General features: G+C 42.5%; 1 pseudogene; it reads left to right on the forward strand.

Moving 5' to 3' along the window:
* The first annotated feature begins 5298 nt into the window (after positions 1-5298).
* On the forward strand, positions 5299-26053 carry LOC127212404 (progranulin-like; annotated as a pseudogene).
* The last annotated feature ends 1666 nt before the right edge of the window (positions 26054-27719 follow it).

Consider the following 27719-nt stretch of genomic DNA (forward strand, 5'->3'; position numbering starts at 1 on the left):
GCTTTGACTTAGCTCCATGCCAACCCAGGCTGGAAGCTCCAGTACCACGGGAAGGAACCTCTAAATTTGAAAAAAAAAAAAACAAAACAACTTCAACTTACTCATAACAGGAACTGAAATCTTAGATTTCTTCCTAGTATTTTTGTGCTTACTAGTAAAAGCATCTGTGACTTTCTGTAGTTGTCCTAAGTAGACATCAATGGCCAACCAAAGATCCAGGAGGAACTTATAGAACTCTATTCCTCCTTGATGAATTCTTGGATAGCAACCGTTGTCTTCATTCGTTTGCCCACTGAGAAGCCAACTAGACTCCGGCAGGAGTTGCAAACTTTTGGCCACCCAGATAATCCTGGTTAAACTCAATGGGCCACACAACTACACACAAGCAACAAAACGTCCTGAAAGTGGAAAAAGAACCTGTAAGGATGGAGGGGAATAGAGGTAGGAGAGAGGGTTATGATAATTAGAATGGACGCTGAACACGTGTGACATTGTCAGAAGACAAACCCGGAAAAAGTAAAGAAGAGAATGTCTTTATGCTTCCATAATCCAGATTTGTGATGGCTGTATCAAAAGGGAATTTTATCTTATGGGTGTGATTGGGAAAAGGTTTGAAAAATATCTAAAAATAAATACTTTGATTTAAAAATGTTATATTTTGTGTGCATGAGTAATCTCCCTGCCTGTATGGATGTGTAGCACTTGCATGGTTGGTGCTCACAGAGGCCAGAAAAAGGGTGTCAAATACCTCAGAACTGGAATTATAGACACCTGTAAATCATCATATGGGTATTGGGAATTAAACCCTAGTCCTCTGGAAGAGAAGCCTGTGTTTTTAACTACTGAGCCATCTCTTTACTTCTGATACAATCTTTCTTTATCCTAGACTATAGTCAGATTTTTTTTTGTTTTGCTCTCTCTTAAGTGCATTTAATGCCTTAAATAATGGAATCAATTGTTACTCTTATTTAGTGTCAAATAAGCATTTTTCTCTCTCGTCCTATAAGATTATGGACCCCAGAGCAAGTCTGTTTTGTTTTGGCTTCTTCAAAGACATTTTTTTTCATAATGAACTTGTACATTTTTTTTTTGTTCTTAAAAATTATTCATCTTGAGGAGCTGGGGTGACAGCTCAGTTGTGATAAGTGCGTTTAACACTATGTCGATTTATCATTAAAAATAGCATTAGGCTCTCTTCTAGGTTTTACTTCACCACAGCTTTTTTGGTGCTGATAAAGGTGCTAGTGTGGGTGGGTGGGGGGCTGGAGAGATGGCTGAGAGGTTAAGAGCACTGGCTGCTCTTCCAAAGGTCCGGAGTTCAATTCCCAGCAATCCCATGATGGCTCACATCCATCTATAATGAGATCTGTAGCCCTCTTCTGGCCTATGAGCACGTATGCGGCCAGAACACTGTGTACATAGTAAAGGTGCCAGTGTGAGTTTCATCTTGTGGAATTGGCCTTCAGTCCACTCAGACATTTGTGCCACTGATACACCAGTAGACATCTTGTAAGGCCAGTCCACATGCCATGCTAGACTCTGTGCAAATGTCTTGTAGCAAAAATTGTAAGGTGTCAGTTCCTTCCTACTCTATATGTTTTTTTCTTCAGGGTTGGGACAATCTGTGTCTAGCACTGTAAATTATTGGATTGCATAAACCTTGAGAGATTCTGTGACTAAATGAAAGCCATTGTGTACTTTTAAAAAATTTACAGTGCTCATCTTGTTTTTATTTTTTATTTACAGTGCTCATCTTGCTTTTATTTTTTATTAATTTATTCATATTACATCTAAATTTTTATCCACTTGCTTGTACTTTTAATGAGAAATAAACAAATGATGGCTTTAAAAGGGGAACAGAGTTTATTTTGTTATCCAACTTAAAAGAGACGGACAAGGGGTGGGCTTGATTGACAACTATATTGGCTCTAGGATCACCTATGAGATATGCCTCTGAGTGGGTCTGTGAGGCTTTTCCTGGGAGGGTTAACTGAGGAGGAAAGTACCTCCCCTGCAGTGGGCAGCGCCTTCTGACAATGGCCCACATATGAAGACATCTAGGGAGAAGCAGGGCTTGTTTTGTCCTGCTTGCAGTTGTTACTTTGCCACTTGCCTCTGCTCCTATGTATGTCCATCAACTAATATCAGAGCCCGGCTTATTTGGCCTTCAGGAATCCTCCACCTTTAGTACTAGACTGAGACGGAAGGGGCATGCCGCTTCATGTATGAGCAGCTCCCAGGTTTTCAGCTTCTCTAGTATACATAGAGCCACTGCTGAACTACCCAACCCATAGCATGGAAGGCAATCTGATGACTCCCCTTTTTATAGTACATACTGGTTCTAACATTTCTGTTCCCTTGACGAATGCACAAGGTTAGTGCAAACAGTGGACCAAAGTTCTGTAGCTTAACGATGGATATGAAGAGAATGTGTGGTGGTGTGTGCTTGTCAACCCAGTTCTAGGGAGGCAGAGACTGATGGTCAGCCAGCTTAGCCTACTCAGTGAGCTCCAGGTTGCAGTAAGAAACCCTGTCTCAAAATCAAGATGGCTCCCGAATAGCTGACACGTGAATTTGGAACTTGGTTTACACATACATGAGTATCTACCCATGTGCACATGTACCCTCCCTAAACAGACCTGGACTAGAGATTTTTAAGACTGACTGACTCCTTTTCTTCTTCATAAACATATAGGAGGGTTATACTTTCTCTCTAGTCTTCACTTGGGCTGAGATGTAACTTATTCTGGTCAATGGGATCTGAACAGAGTAAGTGCAGATTTCTCTCATTTAATCACGGGCATGGGATTCTTCAAATTTCTTTACAATGCGCCAGGGGGCTGTGCGCTGCAGATAGTGCAGCCCTAAAGGTGGGAGAGCCTCCACACCACAGCTGCCTTAGGGACTCCGAGTGGCCTGTCTGGATTGTGTAGCACTGGCATCTGCAACGCTGTGTCGCTAAACCACTTTTTGTATGAGTAGTGAAAGGGTTCTGTTTGGTCTCTTACGTTTTGTACTCCTTCTGCGTCATGCTCAATCCTAAATGTGTAATGTAGGTGAGAAATGGGATCTGTGTTGAATTTTTATGAGCTCATCCCTAGTACGATACATTTGTAAACGTTTATGGAGTCACTTCAAACTGTCTTCCATATATATTTTTTTTTTTTTACAGAAGAAATTTGTACAATGTGTACTGTGTTTGTTGACAGGGATGCCGTTCAGAGTTTTTGTTTTAAAAAATAGTGTTTATTTATTTGTTTATATCAAAGTGATCCACTGAATACCTGGTTATAGTTTTAAAAACACTTGATCCTATATAAACACAGAGGGGAAAAGTCTAAGACTTCTGTGACTTTAATTCACAAAAAAAAAATCACCTTTTATTTCCACCTAAAAATAGCGTTAGCTCTGAACACTTGTTAATTTTTATCTTTCATTTTGTCACAGGAATTATAATTTGTATTATCAGAAATTATTCTTGTTTGCAAATGCCAAAGATATCCAAAAGCAGGAACAGCCCTCTAAGCTGTTAGACTTTGAAAAAGAACAGTAAATCAACAGATAGATAGCACCATATATCATATTAAACACAGGGAATTCACCACAAAATCATTACATGAAAAAGCGACAATTTTGATTGATTAAAATGGTATGGGCTGCATAGTGTTAAATCACAGTGAGTGATGTGACATTATGATTTTACATACCATAATTCTGCCAAGACAATGAAGGCAAAAGGCATTGTCATCAGATGATAACAGACAATAAGACGATTCCTGATGCTAGATTTATTACCTGGTTTAGATTTAGAAAGAAGTAATTCTTGTCCTGTTCCACTTATCAAATGACTGTAAATTCAGTGATGATGTAAAATTCTAAGGCAGAGCCACTTATAGGTTTGACAAAGTGCCAGCTATAAAATATTTATTGTTCTCAGTGGTTCTGCCTTACACACTTAAATATTTATCAGAAACATAAGCCCCTCTGATAAATGTTTCTAATCTTTGGGGCTAGACTTTTTTAAAAAAAATACTTAGATTTTTCATCAGAAACCACTTCTGTAGTTTTATTATATTAATAATGTTGAGCTTATGATTTGAAAAGACAGTATGTGGGTTTTAAAATTTTATTCTTCTTAACTTCTGGTGAGATTTTTGAGGTAGTATTTACAGTGTAGATACGGAAATGTTGTTGTTTCATTATTGGGCTCCAGGAAGTCTAGTTTTCTGAGCATGTGTGTTTCCTTATGTCTGACTTGGCTTCTAGATGCATTCTGAGAAAGCTTATGGATGGTAAAGGGTGTAAGGTGCTGGTGTTGATAACTTCTGTCTCCTTTTTGGTGTTTGAAGGGCACAGAAACAGGAAGTTCTTCCCTGGGGAAGTATGAAGGCCTTTTCTTGGTATCATCAGTACCTGTACTGAGGATTTTCATTTAAGTCAAACGAGGGAAACAAACACTATGCTAGTCAGGAATCTGTGGGATGGCAGGTAGTGTCTTAAGGTCTGGAAGGCAGGGATGAGGGCTCTTTGCAGGGACAGGACTTGCATAGATGTTTTCAGGACATTCAAGGTGCGAGTCACACCACACCACAGCACACAGCTCAGAAGTGCACTGTATCACAGACAGAAGACAGTTGGAATGTTTAGAGGGATGGCAAACCATCATATGCAAAAGCCACATGTTGAGGAAAACAGACAGTGTGAGGAGGTGGAGGAGCCAGCGAAGGGGACGTGTGCGAAACTCAGGTGGTAAGACGCGGCCACGCAGAAACTATGCCCTGATACTACAGGCAGCTGAGTTTGCGGAAATTGTGATGGTGTTATGCCTCCCTTCTCTGTGTATCTAACAAGAGGCAAACGTTAACTCTGTTAGCCAGGGTTCTCATTCTTACCTAAACTTCAAAGAGTCTAGCACATTAAAAACCAGAATGAAGCCGTAACGTCAGACAGTTTAGACTTGTATTCCAGAACTCAGGCATCTTGCCAACATACCCTTTTTATTTATAATGAAGCATTCCAGAGCCATAGAGGATTACGGAGGCCAAGGACCTTTCATAGCGCCACCAGCTGAGCGGTCATCAGCTTCTTAGGACCACATGCATCTGAGGCCGCTGTTTCTTCTGCCTTAGACAAAGCGATAGCTCATACCTGCTTTAAGCAGTGAGTGATGATAAAGCCCTACAGCACTTGGTAGTTTAGGTTTCTTTGAGAGCTGATTAACTGTAAATATTTAGAAGGGAATGTGTAATAAAATAAAACGTTTCTCTTTTTCAGTATAATCTAACTAATTCCGTTAACATGTCGTCTTCACAACTGCACACCGTCATACAGGTAATGGAAATTAAAAAAGGAAGCCAACATGATCTATCGATCTCTTGTCATTAGGAATGTCAGTGGATTAAGGAGGTTTTATAACCATCAAAATTGGTCCCGGAAAATTCATTGCCCTAGTCTGGCATTTGGGGTTCACAAATTGCATGGGCGATGGGGCAATGACGGCATCTGGCTAATTTACAGTTAGGTCTCCACACTTGCCTAGATTCATGGATTAAAAATGGAAAAGGATTGGTGTTCTGGAACATTTTCTGATTCAAGGATAAGGAAGGTTAGTCTGAAGCACGGCTCTTTGACCCCCATGGTAATTTACAGGGCGTTCTCAGCACATCCTCGTTTTCTTGAATATCAAAGGCTAAAGATTATTTTGAATAAATCATAATGTAAGTCTCAGGGAAATATTACATGTCTGCCGAGCAGAGTCTTTCACAGGAGAAACAATTAACTGAATTCAGGAGTATCTCTTTAATTTCAGCCAGGTCTGTAAAAAAGACAGTAAGCATTATCAAAGTCTCTTCTGGTACTCACTTTCATTTGAGTGTTCAGTTAGATTTTCCTTGATGAGAAATCCTTCAAAGGTAGAGACTAGCTCTCCTGTTCATGTGGGTCTGTCCCAGGACTTATAAAGACAATCTTTAGTTTTGAGCTGAATCAGAGTCATGGAATATACTGAGGGTTTGCATTTATTTTTCAAGAAAATTCAGTAGTCTGAATTTGCCATGAAAGGGCTTCTGAGGATTGTAATATTTTCTTAGACTTTATTAAGATATTAGGCTGGGGAAAATGAAAAAGTCTAGAAACTTCCATACTTCTCTATTTTAGAGCGTTTTAGGGAATGTGGAAGGTTTTGGCAAAAGCAAGGAAAACTAAACATTTACAGAATTACTTACTCTGCAATCTGAAGTTCTTTGCATTTGATGGGAAATTTAATTTTTTCCTGAAAATAGTGTACCAAAAATTTGCAGAAGGCAATGCCAAGAGAAGTGTAGTCCTTATTCATGCTAAAGAGAACAATAAGTTAATAACATTTAGGGAAGATCCTATAAGTAGGTAAATTGTATATCACATATGGAATATGAAAAAATATTTCAAATATCTTCTAAAGGAGGTCTTAAAATCATCCTCCTGCTAGCAGGCTCAGGACTGCTAGCATTTGCAAAGGAAGTCTTGGAGCATGCCTTAGAAGAGAAATAAGATCATTTTAATGTCCTCATTACTGTTTATGAGTTGGACCTTTGTTTTAAAAATTAGTTCTAAAGGACTCAGAGGACTTTGATGTTCAAATTTTAAAATGTCTCTCTCTAGTTTGATACATATTCATTAGTGCCACTACTCTCCTTAACCTAGGATTGCTCTTGACCCTCAAGAGACTGGCTTGAAAGGCAATAGAGCAAGGAAAATGCCGCATACAGCTTATTAACTGTCTCTGTCCACACAAGGTGTGGGATAACAGTGAAACTGGCTACAGGTCTACCAAATGTAGGGCAAGGACAAACAGGATGGCAAATACTGATTCTAGCAGAAAACCCAGCCTCCTTAACTGTGGGTGCTTGAAACAGAGTTGAGCCTTTTTGAGGCTCAATTTTCTCAGCTTGGGTTTTCAAGTATTTGTCCATTTACCAGTCCTGTAGGTTTTAAATTGTATGTGTGTGTGTGTATTGCTGGTGTTTTACTCTCTGTCTCTCTGTGTCTGTCTGTCTCTCTGTTTCTCTGTCTCTGTCTCTGTCTGTCTGTCTGTCTTTGTCTCTCTGTGTCTGTCTGTCTCTCTGTTTCTCTGTCTCTGTCTGTCTGTCTTTGTCTCTCTGTGTCTGTCTGTCTCTCTGTTTCTCTGTCTCTGTCTGTTTGTCTGTCTTTGTCTCTCTGTGTCTGTCTGTCTCTCTGTTTCTCTGTCTCTGTCTGTCTGTCTGTCTCAGTAGGTGACAGCTAACAGTACTTGTCATTCCCAAGTACTTCAAAATAATGAAAATAAAAATTTTGCAAGGTTTTTAAAGTAAATTACATACACTGTAAGATACTTAAATTTCATTTAATAAAGAAAATTAACTTTCATTGTAGTTGGGATTTTCACAGTGTATGCTTCTAATGACCTTACCTTATCATTTTGTTTAATATGCATTACTTAGTTGGGCATGCTGGTGTACTCCTTTAATCCAGCACTTGGGAGGCAGAAGCAGGTGCATCTCTGTGAACTGGAGTCTAGTATGGTCTACAAAGTGAGTCCAGGATAGCCAGAAGTACACACAGAGAAATCCTGTCTTGAAAAAAAAAAACAACAAAAATGTATTTCTTACTGCTTAATTTTAGCATATATAATAAATACATACATAAATACATAATAAATATGTATTTAGTTTTATATATATATATATAAAACCAAAGCTGTTTTTAAGAAGCGTATTTTCTTTGCAAGCTCCCTCACCTGGGCATCTGGAGTTATGAATTAGTAATTATGGTTGGGGTGACCACTGTCTAGTGCAGTGGGGTGCCCAGTTCCCTCAGAGCAGCTATGGGAATAGTAATTAAGCGTCCTCAGAATCCAACTGTGACATAGCGTGAGCCATCTTAATCTCCTTTATTTGTTTGACGTTCTGAAGATGAATTCATGTGAAAAGTTAGAAAGAGTGATTTGACTATCATGGGTACTAGGGTTTGTCTTTTCAAAGGAAAACCTTTGTTTTTCAGTGCTCCAGTCAGCTCCAGTGCAGAACTGAGTGGTGTCAGAGGTTCCACACATGGCTTTTGAGTTGTCCTGCTAGGCATCACCATCAGTCAGGGAGGTTTTTCCAAGCGGACACTCGATTCCATTACTGTGTGGCTCCCTCATGCCTGCAGTTATTACTGTGTCACATCTCAAGCCCCAACGTCAGGCATTTTCAATTTTAACTACATGTAGTGTTAGGTCACGTTATTGACACAGACATGCGAATAAAAAGGTATTTGTTTCCTATGCTCCTGTGACAAGCGATCATGAAGCCGGTGGCTCAGAACTGCTCGGAGCCTGATGCAGGAGTCGCTGAATTACTGTCTTCTGGAAGGGCTGGGGACTCCATCTTGGGGGACTCCATCTCAGCTCTCAGAGCAGGTGTTGTCAGGCACTGATGCAGTATCTGCTGGGCTCTTAGCATCCTGGTCTCCCGAGGCAATGCCGCAGTGTGGGATGAATTGTCCTCACTGCACACTGCCTCTCTTTAAGTTCTTCCTTTGTACACTTCCAATTTCAAGGACTCTATAGTTACTTGGATTCAGCTAGAGAAGGCAGACAGACTACTTTTCTATTTTTAGCCTATCAGGAAACTTTCTTTGATCTATGACTGTAATTCCTGATTTGCACATATTCACAGGTTCTGGGTGAGGTTGGTGGAAAGGAACTGTTCTGCTTAGCAGAGCTCAACTCACCCTGTCAGCTACTTGCCTTCTCCTCTAGTTCTTCAAGACCCAAAACCTGCGTTGCTCTACTGTGGACATATAACCCCATGGCTCCACCCACCTGCTTGTATACGTCAGCTCAGAATCTTCGAGTTCATGCTAGTCGTTTCCCGGGACTCATCCAGGCCAGCCTACTCAAAGTTTGGGCAAATAGCAAAAATGAGAAAGTGGGTCCATGACGTATGTTGTGGTTAGAAATTATAGAATTAAATTTAAAAACATGTTGATGAGACCTTACAGGTATTTAGGACTACATATGTACATACAAACACATATGCATGCTATAACAATTAGTGAAAACCGAGGGCATTAAATTAGAGTGGGAAGGGGTGTATAAAAAACTGATAAAATCGTGGCAACAAGCAAACAAAAAACCAAACAAGCAAACAAAACCAAAACAGAACCTCAAAACAAAACCCTAGAATGGTGTGCTTGCTATAATCTCCGTACTTGAAGGTAGAGGAAGATCACAAATTAGAGCTCAGGTTAGGTTATGTGAGATTTTATCTGAATGACACAGAACACAGCACACAAACAACTAGCACAATATAATACAATGCAATGCAGCGTAATGCAAGTAACACAACACAAGACAACAAGAAAAGAACCAACAAGAAAGAGAAGATAGACAGATGACAGCTAGATAGGTAAGTAGGTAGGTAGGTAGATAGATAGATAGATAGATAGATAGATAGATAATGGATAGATAGGTAAGTAGATATAAGTAGACAGACAGACAGATAGGTAGGCAGGCAGGCAGACAGACAGGCAGGCTGGCAAAGTTGGTAGGTGAAGGCACTTTCCTTGAAAGCCTGATGACCTGAGTTTCATTCCCAGAACTCATCTCTGTAATGTGAAAGGGAAGAACTGATTCTACACAGCTATTCCCTGACATGTACACACCAGCATGCCTATGCTCATCCCCACAAACCCAACAAGAAATAAAAAATGATAAAAGGAAGAAAGACATCTCTGTGTAGATTTCAGAACTATGCACGTCATCTTCCACACCTCTGTGTGGACTAAGCTCTGTGTTTCCAGTTGTACCACAAATGCTTACTTGCTCAGTTCTATGAACATAGGCCATCTTGTCCCTTATGGAGGCCCCTAGGACTGTGTGATGACTGCAGAGTTATTGTCCTGGAACCTGCCCTCCTGGGAAGTGGTGACATCATAGCACTATGTTTTTTTATACAACATAATTTTTAAAAAGTTTATAGATGTTACACCAATCAGAATGGTTAAGATAAAAAACTCAAGTGACAGCATATGCTAGTGAGGATCTGGAGAAAGGGGAACTCTCTTTCATTGCTGGTGGGAGTGCAAACTTGTACAGCCACTTTGAAAATCAATCTGGTGCTTTTTCAGAAAACTGGTAATAAGGCTACTTCAAGACTCCTTGGAATATACTCAGAAGATGCTCCACCACACAACAAGGACATATGCTCAACCATGTTTATAGCAGCCTTGTTCATAATAGCCAGAATCTGGAAACAATCTAGATGTCCCTCAGTAGAAGAATGGATAAAGAAACTGTGGTACAGTTACACTATGGAATACTACTCAGCTACTAAAAACAAAGAAATCCTGAAATTTGCAGGCAAATGGCTGGAACTAGAAATGATCATCCTGAGTCAGTTAAGCCAGAACCAGAAAGATACACATGGCATATACTCGCTTATAATTGGACAGTAGCCCAACAGAGATGTCCCTTGAAATATTTCACTTAGCGGGAGATTGGGATAGATAGTGGGACTTCCTACTGGGACTCTAGGTGAGAGAGGTAAGGAAGAAAGGTGAAATAGGGTCTTAGAAACCTACAAGAAGACCATTAAGGCTGGCGGATCTGGACGCAGGTGGGCCAGCTCAAACTACTGTACCAACCAAGGTCAGTGCATGCAGTAAACCTAAAACTCCTATCCAGATCTAGCCAATGGACACCACATTCTCCACAATTGTGTGGAAAGCAGGGAATGACTTGGACATAAACTCTGGTCCCCCCTATTTGACCCCTGCCCCTTGGTGGGGAGACCTGGTGATACTTAGAGGAAGAGTAAGCAGGCTACCAGGAAGAGACCTGATAGGCTGTGATCTTATAGTGGGGGACAAGGTGTCCTTCTGTCACAGTCCTAGGGGAAGGGAATAGGATGAAAGAGTGAGGGAAGGGGAGTGGGAAGATACAAGTGAGGGGATAACAAATGAGATGTAATCTGAATAAATTATTTAAATAAAAATAAAAAACGAATTTATCCATTAAAATGTCTTTAGCATATTTAAGACTATAGGTTTGATCTCTAGAACCTCCCCACACCATTAAATGAAATACTATGTTTATGGCATGTCAACATACATGAATTAGCTTGCAGTCTCTCTCTCTCTCTCTCTCTCTCTCTCTCTGTACATGCATGTGTGTGGCAGTTTATGAATCCATGGAGGCTAGGTGTTGAGGTTATGTGTCATCTGTCTCTTTCCACTTTGAAACAGGGACTCCCACTGACCCTGGAGCTCATGGATTGGCTGTGCTGCCTGGCCAGGGCCGGATATCTGCCTGCTTCTATCTCTCAGCTCTGGGATGATAGGTAGTATTTGCCAAACCTGCCTTGAGTAGCAAGCACTTTACCAGCTCATCCATCTGCCCAGCCCAGTATTGGTTTTCCATATGGTCCCCTTTCATGCTTAGAGTTGATGTGCCCCTTGTCATGGATGCTGCTCAGAATCAGGAACGGGGAGGACCAGTGTTCCTGCAACCCCATTAGCTCTGAGTCCCAGTTCTGACACACTAATAAGATTAATTTCCCGGAAAAAGATCTGCTTAAAGCGGGTTTCTCTGTTTTTAGCTTTATTAGCTTACCTGGATATTTTGGGAAGGAACTTTAGGTGTCTTGCCATCACCTTCTATTCCAGAAACTTAGCGGAAGCCTGAATCTGAAGAAGGCAACCCTATCAAAGCCTGTCTGCAAACTACATAGAAGGATTTAGAAACAAGCACCAGAATATGAATTAAAATCATCTAGTGTCTAACCTTTCTTGGAGGCTGTCGTTTTTTTTTTTTTTACTGGTTTTTAAAATTAATTTATTCATATTACATCTCGATTGTTAGCCCTTCCCCTGTTTCCTCCCATTTCTCCCTCCCTCCCACTTCCCCCCTTCTCCCCTCCCCTATGTCTGTGACTGAGGGAGACCTCCTCCCCCTATATATGCTCTTAGAATATCGAGTCTCTTCTTGGTAACTTGCTATCCTTCCTCTGAGTGCCACCAGGCCTCCCCATCCAGGGGAAATGGTCAGAAATGGGGCACCAGAGTTCGTGTGAGAGTTAGATCTCACTCTCCACTCAACGGTGGAGAATATCCTGTTTGTCGGCTAGGTCTTGGTAGGGGTTCAAAGTTTACTACCTATATTCTCCTTGGCTGGTGCTTAGTTTGAGGAGGACCCCAGGACCCAGATCTGCCTGTCATAAAGTTCTTCTTGTAGGTTTCCAGGACCCTGTGGATTCTATTATTTCCCCATTCTTCCACGCTACTCTCGCCTAAAGTCTCAATAGGATGTCCTCTCCTCTGACCCACTTTCTTGGTAAGTAAAGTTTTTCATGGTACGTATTTGGGGGCTGTCTTTAAATAAAATAATGAATGAAAATACAATGTAATGTCAGTAATCATGTCTTGCTCATCTTTTGCAGGAATATTTACCACAAAAACCCTCAAGCTTTGAGTGGAGTCAAGTCTGCCAAACAGCTTAGGGATTTTTTTCTTTTTTCTTTTTGCGTGATAATAATGGATACCAAAGAATTTTAGTCATAGGTTCCTGAAGCTGCTCAAGATTTGCCTGGGCAGAGGTGACAGAAACCTAACCTTAGTGACTGTGAGCAGGAGAACCACTGGAGGACTGAGGGCTTCTGATGCTAATGGGCATTCAACACCCATCTCTGTCTAGGTGCTAACTCCAGTGGTCTCTGGTTGAGGCAGTTCTGCACACCTGCCTTTTCTGATGGTACATGGGGTGGGGCACCTGGCAGCCTTAGAACCTACTTGTTGCAATTCCTGCCAAGAGGGAACTCCATCCTGTGTTTCCACTTCCAACGAACGTCCCTGGTCTTCCCTATACCCTGTGCCTACATGTTAAACCATGACTTTGATTTCTTTCTTTCTTTCTTTCTTTCTTTCTTTCTTTCTTTCTTTCTTTGTTTCTTTCTTTGTTTCTGTCTGTCTTTCTTTTTATCTTAAATGAAAATAGAATTGCATTAAATTTGCTTTTCCTTTTCTTTTTTTCAGGCCCTCACAGATCCCCCTTTCTACTCTCAAGTTAATAGTCTCTTTTCCTGTGATTATTACTGTTACACATATATGCATATGCATACACGCACACACATAAATACTACATGCTCAATTAGTTTTCGTTATTTGTACGTATATATTTTCTGGGATAGCCACTTTGCATTGACCAACCAACGAGTGGATTCATCCTGGAAGAGGCTAACTCTTTTGCCAACAGTCATTAGTTGTTCTTTGTCTAGAGATGGGAACCTCATGAAGTCCCCCGCGTCCCCCAAGTCCATTAATGTTGTCATTGTTCTGGTGTTGTGTATGCAGCCACTTCTAGTAGAGTCTAATTCAGAGCAGACTTCCTGGTATTCTGGTTCTTAAGCTCTTTTCACCCCCTCTTCTGTGATGTTACCTGAGCCACAGATGGAGGCACTTGATACAGATGCGCATGTTGAGGCTGGGCTCTCAATCTGTGTCTGCACTGTGCTCCATTGGCTTCTGTGATGGTCTCCACGTGCTGTAAAGAGAGACTTCTCAAAGGCCCTTTCAGTTTAGCTTGCATGATTCAGATCGTACTGCAAACATTGCCAAGGGTAGGAAGCAATTCAACAGTCCCACCCAGCCGCAACACTCATGAACCGTGACAATGGCCAGCATGGTAAGACGGCCACAGAGGTGTGCTAAGTAGCATTCATATGTTGGGCAACCAACAGCTGCCTAGCTGGACTTATGGTCCACTCAACAAGAGGGAACTTGTGCCTCACACCGGAGACTTAACCAGCTTCCTGGACCTACCATGGTCACGGGCCTTAAAAAGGAGTCTACTATTGTCACTTTGCTAGACCAGCAAATTTACCCTTGAGAGGATGACACTCAGCTATACCCTATAAGAAGACGTGAAATAATTTAGAATTTAAGACAAATTAGTGGCCTTTTAAAAATGATGTGGACAATTTTGGATGAGGTTTGGCTGTTATGGTGGTTGTATTAGACCCAGAGACTAAGATTAGGGAAGGGGAGTAAGGTAGTGCACAAGGTGGGCCAGAAGAGTCTCATTTGCTTGAACTCTGATTTGTAAAGGTTCAGAGAAGAAAGGAGAAGATGATGAACCTGTAGCCTCATCCCTATAGATTTTCATAAATTAAGACCACGTATCCACCTAATCAACACTCTTTTTTATTTATTTATTTATTTTAAAAATTTTTTTCTAATCAACACTCTTAATTCACCATTGAAAAGATGCCTAGTGGCTAAGGGTACTACCAGAGAGAGGGTCTCCTAAGAAAACAAGGAGCCAGGGGGAGAAGTTTCCACTAAGAATAAATGGGACACATCGATTCCTTCTCATATCCAATGTTTTAAATCCATGTCTTCATGAAAGAAGACAGAGCTGAGAGCTGATGCTGGCCTAAAGCTGGTCAAGGATTGCTGTACACCTGAACTTAGCAGCTTCTCAACCTCAAGGTTATAAACAGCTGTTGCTTGCTGAGTGTCTCTGACACAGGTCGCTGTGCTGGGCTCTGAGCTCACGGGGAAAAACATGTTAGTGAAACAAAGCTGGGATATCAAAAGGGAGTCAGAGAAGGCAGAATTGGAAAGGAGAGACTATCAGCGTAATCTGCCTTCGTGAACAGGATGTTCTTGAGCCAGGCTCCAAAGGCGGAGGGCATGGGGTGGGGGGAATCCAAGCGAAGGGAGCAGCTTGGAATGCAGTAGCCCTTGGGAATTGATTAGGTGGTTGTCTGGTGGTGCATTCATTACACAAAAGTTACCAAGGCAAACCAGCAAACACATTATGCCTCTTTTATGACAGTGGTGGTGAGTAGACCCTATATCAGCTTTCTCTCTCTCTCTCTCCCTCCGTCCCCTCCCTTCCTCCCTCTCCCTCCCTCTCTCATTCTTTATCGATTAGTACAATGTAATAGCTGAAATTTGTAGAAGTCAAATGATGCTTCCAGGACCCACTAGCATTGAAGAGAAGACAATGAGATCATGTCTATGTGTACTGTGCTGAAGCCAAGGATGCAAAGGCTGGGTAGGGGTGAGGTGAGGAATTTTTCAACAATTTTTCTCAGTTGCTCTGGAGGAGGAAGAAACAAAATAAGATGCATTTTGGAAGGCTTTGAGATTAACTGTTACATTAAAAACTTCATCACATATTGAATGATTGTTTTGCAAGTACAACGTAAGAAATCAGTAACGAAGGAGGGTAGGACAAATATACCTCTTGTGCTTGTGTGGCCTCACACAGACAAGAGAACTGAGCTACTAAGTAGGCATTAAGCGCTGTAAAATCAAGTCTCCTAGAGAAAAGACAGTCTAGTAGAAACAGAACTGTGACCTGTATTTGTGAACTTGCATGGAAATGGATGGTCCTCACTGTAATAACTCCTTCTAATGTAGCAATTTCCATTTTTATACTTTGCAGAAATAGAGTAACCTTCCTACAATTTACCACTAGATGGCACCAGAAGATTAGCGTTAGGGTGCTATTGCCTTGCCTTTTCTCTTGCACTGCAATACTGTGTGTGTGTGTGTGTGTGTGTGTGTGTGTGTGTGTGTGTGAGAGAGAGAGAGAGAGAGAGAGAGAGAGAGAGAGAGAGAGAGAGAGAGAGAGAGGGAGGGAGGGAGGGAGAGGGGGAGAGTAAGAACAGAAACATTTTGGGAGGAGCTTTGAGAATTAGTGCCTTACCCTATGAGCATGTAAGGGGGAGGAGGTCCCTGTCAATCACAATCATAGGGGAAGGAAGTAGGGGGAAGGAGGGAGGGAGGGAGGAATGGGAGGATACAAGGGATGGGATAACAATTGAGATGTAATATGAATAAATTAATAATATATATGAAAATTTGTGCCTTTATTCTAAATATATTTTACTTATTAGTATTTATCAGTATTCTGCTTTGTTACCTTTGGCAGAATATCCTATCAATTAGACAAAAATTATACCTCCCAATTTTAAATTAGTTTGGGGTTAGCAATGTAATCATTCATTCATTCAAAAGCAGGGGCAGTTGGAATCTGGATTTTGAGTTTCCCAGTTATGATAGAGGTTAAATTGTAGTTTTAATAAAATGAAAGCAGACATATGACAGTATCCTGTGACTACTGATATCTGCATTTATCAAACTTTTTATCGTTCTAGAAAAAGGGTAAGACTTATTTTGAATCTATAGACCCAATGAGCTTAATGTAAATAGCTTTATAAATGTCACTTAGTGGAAATGTCTTAGCTTTGTTAAAATAGACAGTCGTGTTTCCTAAAGTGTAAGATGAAAAAAAATTTGAAGTAAGAATATCACCCATTCTTGTGACAGTCTGTATTACAATGTACTTTTACTTTAGAGGAAATATGTTGGATTTTGGGCTTCTGATTTTAGATGTCCTTTCAGAATGCTGATTGGCCTGTGCTTATTCTGTGTTCTGATGGTTACCCAGTGTTTTATGCTATGCCGTGAGCCTCTTTTCCGCTTACCTGTGGTCCTTGCTCCTCACAGCCCTGGCTCTGTGGTCCCACTTGCCCATGGCTTCTGTGTTCCCTCCCTGGCGCCTGTTAAGGTGAGTGTCCACACACTATTACTTTGTCTCTCTTCTGAAAGCTTTTTTTCTTCTACATTTTTAGTGGGTGAATTTTAGCAACAGCTATGGAGATGCAAACAGTAACTTCCCACAGCTCACGGTTTTTACTGCTTATCGGAGCCTCAGGAAACTTAAATGGCTGCTGGAAAAACCCAAGTCAGATGACCAATCAGCTGTCCTTCCCTTCCCTGCCACTCATCGGGATTAGCATTTGTTCCCAAGGGAAAGACAAGTAGCATCATGTGGACTTAGACTTTGTCTCAGTCAATTTCTTCTAGTTCCCTGATTTCTTCAGAGCCATTTCCCCCCATTTCCTCACCATCTTGATTCTTGAGGATTATATAGACGCGGGACCCTGAGTCTCACTGAGTTCATGTTTTTTCTAACACCCACTTAAACAGTTTTCTCCCCTGTACAAGACAACACAGGGAGAAAATGATAGTTCTGAGGCTGTGTGCAGGTAGCACTTTTTTTTTTTCAAGTAAAAGAAAGTGTCTCCTACTGTTGCTGGGGGCGGGGTGGGGGGAGGGCGAGAATCACTATCCAGTCCAGGGTGGGCTCCATTCTCTGACTGCTGGGACAGCAGGTAGGAGCCACAACTCATGACAACCCCCGTCCTTTATTTATTTGAACTTTGGTTTGTATAGGACAGTGGGATCACAGCCTTTTCCCTTACATATTTTGTGTTGGGGAACTTTATAGAGATATAGATATAGAAGATACAGGGATAGAGATACAGAAATATTACTGAAGTATGTAATTTATCCCCTCCTTTCCTCCCTCCCTGCCTCCCTCCCTCCCTCCCTCCCTGCCTCCCTCCCTGCCTCCCTCTCTGCCTGTCTCCCTCCCTCCCTCATTTCTTCCTTCCTTCCCCACACTGGCATTAGATATGTAACAAGTTATGACTGACTGTGGTCTTCTGATCCTGCAGCCTGTACCTGCTGAGCACACTGGCATCACAAGCATCTAGCTGCATGACAAGTTTATGTGATGCTAGGGGTTGAATCCAGGGGTCTGTGCAAGCCAGTGAAACCCTCGACCATCTGAACCACCCGGCCTTTCTTAAGGACCCAGCACACACATGCTGGCGTTTGGCTGCTGCCAGCATTGTTACTGTAGGGGTATTTAGCTGGAAAAAGAGTCCTAACCCAGAAGCCACCCTTCTTTTTTTTTTTTAAAATTTTATTTTTTTTATGTTTCTTCGTTTTTTTTATTAATTTATTCTTGTTACATCTCAATGTTTATCCCATGTCTTGTATACTCCCATTCTTCCCTCCCTCCCATTTTCCCATTATTCCCCTCCCCTATGACTGTTCCTGAGGGGGATTACCTCCCCCTGTATATGCTCATAGGGTATCAAGTCTCTGGAGGGGGAGACCTGGTGGCACTCAGAGGAAGGGCAGGTTGCCAAGAAGCCACCCTTCTTTAACGCAATGGGGCAGTGCTTGCTTTCTGGAAGCCCTGAGACTTCATTGCACCAGATTTTCCCAGGTACGTCCTGGGGCAGGCTTGGAATCAGGGCTTGCCGTTGAACATCTGACCAGCCCTCCTGGAACCAGTTTCTTGTCAATAAGGGTTAAAGCTCGAATGTCTCACCAATATCAAATAATGAATATGCACGATAATTAGGGCATAAGTGATCCAATGATCAATTTCTAATTATCCTATACTCCATTGTTTCAATGACGTGTGGCTATGACCACAAAGAAAATATGATCCAGATCGTATGAAAGAAAAGAACGGTGGAATTAGGAAGTTGAGCCAAGTATTAAGTCTACTTTAAGGGCCTGAAAAAAAAACAGATTGGTTTCATTTTTTTTTTTCTTTGTGCGAATCCATCTACAAGAAGCTTTTGTTGAGCCAGAGTGGAATCTGGGTTATTAGTATATAGAGTGGGGCCCATACACACGCAGCCTCATCCTTGTTGTTTGTAAAATGTGTGTGTGTGTGTGTGTGTGTGTGTGTGTGTGTGTGTGTGTGTGTGTGTACATAATGCAGGCATTACAGCTGTGCACACTTACACTCAGCCTTACTGAAAAGAGAGAATTTCAGGCCCCAGGTAAGTCAAAATTCAGTTTAGCAAAATCTGCAGGTGACTTTTTATGTACTTTGTATAGTTTGAAAAACATTAGTTTATGTTATAAAACTAAGACTATTTCACTTGTTTAACATTTGAAGAGATACCCTTCTTCCCCTTTGAGTCCTTTCACCAAGCACTTGGAGAATATTATTAAGTAAGGATTTTTTGGGAGGACAACAGAGAAGGCAGCTTTTTATTGTTTCTCAGCACAAATCCCAATGCGGTGGAGAGGAGCCAGGAGTTAGCATCCATGATGACACACTACTGCCTTCCATCCCAGACAGATACAGCGACCCGCTAACTTAGCAGCTTTGATTTTTCTTGCCTTCCCCTTGTTTCTTCCAGCAGAGAAATGAAGTGATTTTTCCCGCCACTGTCCTCACCTCTTTTACCCTAGTGGTGTTTGGCTGGCAACAGTTCACAAGGCTGGTGGTGGGGCTACTCCTTGTTAAGGCTCCTTGTCAAAGGCTATGGGGCATTGAGGGTCTCATGGGGTCAATACTTTGACAATTTTGACGGTCAGGGTGAAGCTGGGGGGAAGCCGAACTTTGACCGTCTCATGGCTGCAGTGATACAGCACTCAGTCCCAGTAACAGTGTGTACTCTCTGCTTCTAGTCCAAAAGGGGCGGAAAAAAAGGGGGCGGGGACATTTTAAGACACATTAAATTACAAATCTAATATACATAACAACAAGAGGATTCGTTTGGTGTTTGAATTGGGTATGTCTATGTATAAGAGTCAAAGGCTTGAAGAATATCATATTTATTTCTAATAGGTGACACATAACATGCTAGAAATTAAAACAGTGTGTGTGGGAAATCCAAATTAGACCCCTTTCTCCAGTTTTCCCATACCTGTACGCTGTTCGGAACTGCCTGACTTCACCGAGCTATTTTATCTGGTTATTGGCGTTCCACAGGTCCGGAATTACATTATAAATGTTGTGATGTTTCTTTACAATCACAGACCGATTAGACCTCCAGCTGAGGAGAGAAAGAAAACATATTGGTGGTCAAGTCCACTACCATCTCTTTTTATTCCCATTGCCGCACACTTAATCTTTCTTTTTCCCTTCACAAAGGAAACTATAGCTTAAAGCAACAGCCCCTCCTCCCCTGTTTCAGTTAATTTAAACATGTAATATGAGTGGTCAATTTCTTACTTTGCCTGTAAGGGTTAACTGTAGGCCAGAACTGTTTGTTTCTTTAGTATTGACTTGACTCTGAGTGCCGTTGACATTTTTTAAGGTCTATTTCTTTTAATACTACATAATTTAAGGGGGCGGGGGGGAAATCAAGACTAATTAGTTGTTAATGAGAAACGCACATAATGAGAAACAAATGTAACATTAATGTCATGTACAATGTATGTCTGTGTGGTTTAAAAGGTAGGAACACAAACATTATTCAAAATTAGGGAATGAAATCGGCGTAATAATTACTAACAGATGTGTTGCAGCTCGTGTTGCAAGTCAACATTTTCTTGTCGGCACGTGGAGGACGCAATGTTTGATAGTGCGCGTTTGGTACGATTTTTTGAATGCTTTGTGTTTTTATGCACAAACAGGCTCATAGACACAGACGACACCCCAGCTGATGATAACCTTGTACGTTATCTAATATTTCCTTCGGCTCACATATTTCTTGCTGCTTCAGGAGCACGGAGGTATCTGTGACATTCTCTGGTTTGGTTGTGTGAGGTCATCTCTTTGCCAGGCAGTGGGGCATCTGCGTGCGTGTTTACAAATTATGTTTTAATCGCCGGAGTCTGTGAATCCCACACAGAGGCTGGCGTGTAGCCATCCGATGACCTCATGGAGTCTTGACGGTCCTCGGTGGGGTGAACTTGACCCTCTCTTTCTCAGCTCTGTGCACACAGGTCCGGTCTAACTCAGCAGTGTGCTACATTGTGAGATATATAGTCTTTGTACCTTCAGTGAACCCTAAACAGAGGGAACTCCAAAAGCATGCCATTTTAGACTTATGGACTACCAGGACTGAATGACAGGGTGAGGGGTGTGAGGGTTAGAGATGAAGGCAAGGAAGGGAAGACAAATGGAGTGGTGAACTTAATCCCCAAATACCACAGCTGTGGGGTTTTTAATCTTTGAATCGACTAGTACAAACCCAAGGAGCCATGCAACCCCCAAATTTCATAGTCTCAACCGCACACACATCCACCCTCCATTTACTCATCCACCTACCCATCTCACAAAACATGTTTGTTAAGTGTCTCTCTAGGTCAGAGTAGGGCTTACATTCTAAGTCTCTGCTTTCACGAATCTTATATTCTAATAAATAATACCTGACGTTACTATATCCTATGTATGTGTGCTGTTTGTGTGTGTGTGTGTGTGTGTGTGTGTGTGTGTGTGTGTGTGTGTGTGTGTGCTTTTTCACAGATGCCAGAGGAGGGCTTTGGGCATTCTGCTCTGTTTGATTCTGTCTGTTTCATTGAGAAAGGGGCTCTCGGACCTCTGGAATTAGGCCAGAAGCTATCAAACTGGAACAATCCTTCTGTCTTCAACCCCTCAGTGATTTTTACTGGGTCCTGGAGGTTTGAACTCTGGTCCTCAAAGCTTGCATGAATACTGAGATAATTCTGTAGCTCATGATTTTTTTTTAAATAGGAGATTCTACTTTTCTTAAATAAGCTACAAGAACATGGTGCAGCAACTATGAAAAAGTAAGATATCTGTCTTTACAGAAATATCCACTTATAAGAAATTATATTTTACATGCACTAAATATTCTAGCTAATGGAAGACTCATTTAGATAACAGTTTACATGTGGGAAAAAATGCATTTTCTGTAGAATATGTGTGTTTTAAACAATGGGAGAAATAGTCAATGTCATATTGAGACTAATTCTTGGAAGACAAATTGTAGGGAAAGGCAGGCATGGACGTATGTGTGAGGAGGATGCTTGGGTTTAGCTAATGTTACGCAGCAACCTCTATATGGCTTTCTACAAAGGCCAGTTTGTAGGCACCTCTCTAGTCCTGCTGTACCTGCAGTGTTTACTTCAAATGCCTAGCTGCCTCTTAGTCACCCTGGAGTTTGAGAACCACTGATGTAGAATGCTATTTTCACCACCTAGTATCTCAGATGGTTGCTCTCTATTTGAAATTCTCAAAGAGTTATGTTGACAGCTGGTGAACATCTGTCTGGAATTCTAATACAAGCAATAATACTGTGTAATAACATACAGTATCCATTAGTGTTGAACAAGAGTGTTTGTTCTCTGGAATTATGAAACCCAGAATATTGCTTTTCGTTCTGAGTGTAGTATGAACCAGTAGCATAAATCTCAATTTTTGTCTAACTTTATCTCTAATGGCTGTTCTTTCATTTATCATATCCAATGCTTTAGTTTCTTTTTTCCCCCCTGTTATTTTATTATATCCTTGGTCTTCTCTCAGAATCGATTTTTCTTAAAACGTTGTTTTGACAATATTTGCTTTCAGGAGGGCAAAGACAACCGATTACTAATCAACTCATGATCAACTCAGAGTGCTAAATCATTACATGTATTTTCTGTTCAGCCTTCAGGGCAAGAAAGGCCAGGTGTCTGTAACAGCTTCAAAATCTCGGAGGCTTAACAGACTCATGCCGCTTCTAATGTGGGTGTGGGGGGCTTTGCTCCTACAGCTGCGCTGTTGTCAACACGTGCTTCTTTGACAAGCACAGAGCGAATGGATCCCCTCTTGGTTTTGAAGTACTTTGCTCAGGAATGAGTGCAAGCTGTTTTTTTTTTTTTTTTTTTTGTCACAGACCATGTGCCCCAACTGCTCACAGGGGTGCACCCTAACTAAAAGGGTCAGGGACATGCAGCAAAGCCCATGCGCATGTGCGGGATAGTGTTGGGCAGTGTCACTTGCCCTATTTTTTTTTTTTTTTTTTTTGGTGACTTCACATTTCCATTTCAGTTGCACACTCTTTGCCACAGTCTAAGCAGATGCAGATGACCTGGTGTGAGCTGACCTGGAGAGAGGAAGTGAAGACACATTCCTGCTGAAAGACACCATTGCTCCCAGCATCCCCCGCCTCCACGTCCTAAACATTAAGCACTGCAAAAATTAAAAATACTGCTTAAGAAACAGATGGAGAAAAATAATGGTACAGAAAAGAAAGAAAATATTTGACAAATGAGACCACCACGAACGATTTGAAGCCAACTAACCCCCCTCCTCAAGTGTTGGGAATTGAACCCAGAGGCTTAAGGCTGTGCTACAAGCCCATCTCCAACACAGTTTGAAAATATGACATTGGGAACAAAAAGCCAAAAAGATTCTTTTGTTTCAACTTTCTTTTTATAAGTAACTATTTATAAACCCGCCAGTGGCTGTTGAAGGAGTCCCATGTAGAAGCGGGGAGGCAGAGGGAAGTCCCACTGTCCTGGTGGAAGAGCTCACAGGCAGCATCCACTTGGGTGTGGCAAGATCCTCTGCCACATTATCTCATGCAACCCTTTAACAGCCCTGCCAGCTGGCTCTAATGAAACTCAGACAAACTTCTGGACTTAAATAGCTTCTGAGCCACGAGCCAATAGTAGGCTTAGCAGTACTAAAATCACATGAGCTGATCATTTTTATGGGTCACAAAAATTGACGATTAGGCTTTTCATACAATGCAATCAATTTTTGAAAATTGCGATCAAAGTTAAGATATTCTTTTATTGTCATCATTTGCCACTGTCTCGAGGACTATGGCCTGCGTGTGTTTCCAATTGAGTTCTGGGTTAGCTGAGACACCAACACACAAATCACTGTAAATTATCATAACACAACACAGATTTGTTATCTTATAGGAGTCAGATCAGAACACAAATGTGTTTCATCACTGTTAAATTACACTGTTTGAACAGTTGAGTTGTTCCCTGTGGAGCATTAGAGGAGGGTTCGTGCCCTCAGCCTTTCCAGGCACAAGTCACATTCCTCAGCGCATGGTTCCTATCTCCCTACAAACTGCATAAATAGTCACAGGGGAAATTATCCAAGGTTAGGAAGCAAATAAGTCATCTGCTTTCTTCTATCTTCCTGGCTGCTAGGAAGCTCAGGACATAAACTTCTGCTCAGGTGTAGAACAACTTCCCTTCTATGCATATGCACTCAAATTTCAGAAAGATTAGCCATATGCATTCATGTTACACATTGCTTATGGGACATAGGCATAGCATACATTTTAAAGAAATGAACAACATAAAAGTCATTTCTCAGGCTAGAGCATTTATCGCTCTTCCAAAGGTCCTGAGTTCTCAGCACCCACTTGGCAGCACAACTGTCTGATGCTCTCCTTTAGTATGCAGATGTACATGCAGACAAAATACCCACACACCTTAAACAACTAAACAGACAGGTAGAAAGTTATTTCCTGGGCTGGAGATGTGGCTCGGTTAGTGTAGTACTCACCTTGGGAGCTCAAAGCTCTGGGTTTGATGCTCAGCACCTCACATGGCAGGTGTGGTCCTGCATACCTCTAACCCTAGCATTACAGTGGTGGAGGCGGGAGAACAGGAAGGTCAAGATTATCAGCGGCTTGGTAGTGAATTCTAGCTTTCTAACCTTGAAGTCTTGTCCCCCAAACAATTCTCAAGATACCACATGAAACTTCTGGCTAGCACTTCCAGGCTAAGGATTTATAAAAGCAAGTATTTTGAGAATAAAGAAACCCTATAGAGATGCCTCTCAGGGAGTGTGTACACCACACAGGCAGACTGTGTGATCCTGGTGAACTGGCTGGCCTTAGTGGCAGAGCTGGTGGCTGGAACACAGTGTCCATGTGGTCAAAATTCTACCCTGTTGCCTGCTGCCTGTGCCTGGGAGGAGCCAAGTCCAGCTGCTGCAACCCCCTTTTGGACACATTGCCTACAATAACACGACATCCTCTAGGTAACGCCTGGCAGATCCATGGCCACTGTGCTGCTGGCTACTCTTGTGTCCTCACTGTGTCTGGGACTCTGTTGCTGTCCATTCCTTAAGAGAATGTCTGGTGGTGATGGCCGCCACTGCTGTCCCCGAGCCTTTGACTGCAATGCAGATGGAAAATCCTGCTTCTGAAGAGCAGATAGCCTCTTTGGTGCTGTCCAGTGCCCCGGTAGCCAGTTCAAATGCCCTCACCCCTCCACCTGCTGCGTTATGATAGATGGTTCCTGTGGGTGTTCCTGGGCCTCTTGCTGTGAAGACAGAGTGCATTGCTGACCCCATGGGGCCTCCTGTGACCTGGTTCACACATGATGCATTACATCCATGGGCACCCACACCCTGTTAATGAAGGTCCCTGCACAAAGGACCAACAGGGAAGTGGCTTCTCCGGTGTGTGCTGATGCACAGACCCAGTGCCCTGCTGTGAGCTGGCCACAGGGAAGTGTGCCTGCTGCCCAATACCTAATGCCATCTGCTGTTCTGACCATTTGCACTGCTGCCCCAGGACACTGTATGTGACCTGGTCCAGAGTAAGTGCCTCTCCGAGGACTACACCACGGACCTCCTGACAAAGCTGCCTGGATACCCAATGTCTTTAATGACTTCTACCTCCCTCACAGCAAAGGAGGTGAATCATGACATGGGGGTGGGCTGCCTAGATAAACACACTGGGGCCTGGGGCTGCTGTCCATTGCTGTGCCTGTGTGTTGTGAGGACCATATATACTGCTGCCTGACAGAAGTTCTGTGTCACACAGAGACAGGAACCAGTGAACTGGGAGCCTGCCAGGTACCCTGGATGAAGAAGCTCACAATCCCACTCAGCCTGCCGGAACCACATGTCTTGAAAAGTGATGTCCCCCGAGATGGCTTTGCTAGTTGTTCTCCTGACAATACTCACTGCAGACGCAGCCCCAAAAGCTGGCGGCTGCTTAGACCACCAGCATTGCTGTCGTCAGTGCTTCCCATGTACCCCTGAGGGATACTGTCAGAAGGGAGACACAAAGGGGGCTGGCCTGGAGGAGGTGCCCACCCGCCAGACATCCCTGTCTTAGATTAGAGATATTGGTTATGACCAGCACACCAGCTGCTAGTCGCCACATGCTGTGTGTTGTGAAGATCGGCAGCACGGCTGCCCGGCTGGGTACCCCTGCAATGTGAAGGTGTGGATCCGTGAGAAGGATGTGGACTCTATCCAGGCTTCTGCACGCCTGATCTTCGGGGCTACGGTTCGGGATGTGGAGTGCGGGAAAGGGCGTTTCTTCCATGATCTAGAGCTAGCAGAAGAGGCTGGGCCTGCTGTCCCTCCCTAAAGGGCATCTGCTGTGCAGATGAGCATCACTGTTGTCCGATTGACTTCTACTGTTCAGCCAAGAGAACCAAGCGGTTGGGAAAGAAGACCCCTCGCTGTGACACGTGTTTGAGGGATTCAGCCCCAAGACTGCTGCTGTAAGGAAGGGCTACAGACGAAAGAACTCCACAGCCCTGGGAACCCTGTACAGATGGTATCCAGCACTCAGGCCTCCCTAGCACCTCGTCCTCTAGAGTCTCCCCACCTACTCATTCTGAGTCACCCCATCAACACGGGAGGCCAGGCCTCAAATTTGAGACCTTCTTTTATGCAAAGAAGGTTTAATAGGCTGCTATTTCCTCAGATTTCTAGGGACCTTGTAGCAAGGTGCTCTATTGACCCACAGGTGTGGTGTGAGCTTGGTTGCGTGTGTTTGCTCCAATAAAGTTTGTACACTTTCTTTTTAAAAAGCCCTATAGATTTTTATAATAACAGCATTTTAAAATAACGGAATCACCGTGCTCTGTTAACGCTTTCCCACCTCTCAGAGCCATTATGGCTCTAACTTGTCGGGCAATTTGATGAACATATTGATTACAGTCTAAATTCCTTTGTCATTCCTGTAACCGGATCTACCTGGATGCCGATTAGAGGCTTGGTTAGGCTCAATGTTTAGGGAGGCAGGGCACATAAGGAGAGATCTGCTTTGCCAACTGACCAGAAATTCTGACACCTTCCAATATTTTTGACAAGCTCATGCTGCTAACTACCCCATGTACCATGGTGTGACTAGGCATGTGGTCTTCAGTGCCTGGGAGACGGGGTCTGTGGCTCCTTGTCCTCAGCATTCTGGGATAATGTCAGCCTGTTAGTAAACACTACCTAACTTGGGGAATGTTGGGGGCCGAATGGCAAATATCAGGAAGTTACTAGAAAAAGCAGATACTTTATTTCTTTTTCTACTCAACAAGATCAGAGTCAGCTTGCATGTGGGACTGATGACATAATGACACCTTGGATTTTTTTTTTTTTTTTTTAGAATATGCGAGATTTAAGGAAGATTCAGCATTGAAGACTGAAGAGGAACAATAGCCATTTTTGTTCACTCTTGATGAAGAATGATCAAGCAGGGATGGTGGGATGCTCGGCTTCCTGTCTGGGCTTTGGAGAAGCGCTGAAGAAAGCAGGTGAATAAACACTGGTGATACTTACAGTGGGAGCCCAAGAAACAAAGAGCCACAGACCTTTTCAGAAGCACTTAGGTCTCTCATTGGGCTGGAGACACTACTGCGTCCTTGGTAGGATGGTCTTTCACCCCAGAGTAGCATATTCTCACGGGGTGTATTTCGAGGTGTCTCAGACACAGCTGGCTTGTCTCTGGGAAGAAGTGAAAGGCTTCCTGGGAATTTAGGAACTAATGAGTAATATGGGTAAAGTGTTTATTCCGAGAGTGCCCAGACATCTAACTCCTGATAGTTTCTTCCTAGTGGAGGGGCCCTGGCTCCAGCTCCTCCTCTTTAAGCAACTAGAAGAAATTTGAAGGCAAAGCTAAGTAATGCCGCTCAGAATCTTTATCTTCTGCTCCTCTTGGGAAAGAACCTCTGCCAGGCACTGAGATGCACACGTCTCATCTAACAAGCCTGAGGAGACTTGTGGCTGTGACTGAGGCAGGGGTGATGTTTTTAATTATGGAATTTGACACTATAAAGCCCCATATACCAGTAAATATGAACCACAGTCTCCTGTCATAATTTTACTAATATTAAAGTGGATATTTTTAGTCCTGCTTTAGTTTCAAATGCTTTATGAGCCACATAAAGACCAGGAC

The sequence above is a fragment of the Acomys russatus genome, chromosome 30 (genome assembly GCF_903995435.1).
Source record: "Acomys russatus chromosome 30, mAcoRus1.1, whole genome shotgun sequence".
NCBI classification, from domain to species: Eukaryota; Metazoa; Chordata; class Mammalia; order Rodentia; family Muridae; genus Acomys; species Acomys russatus.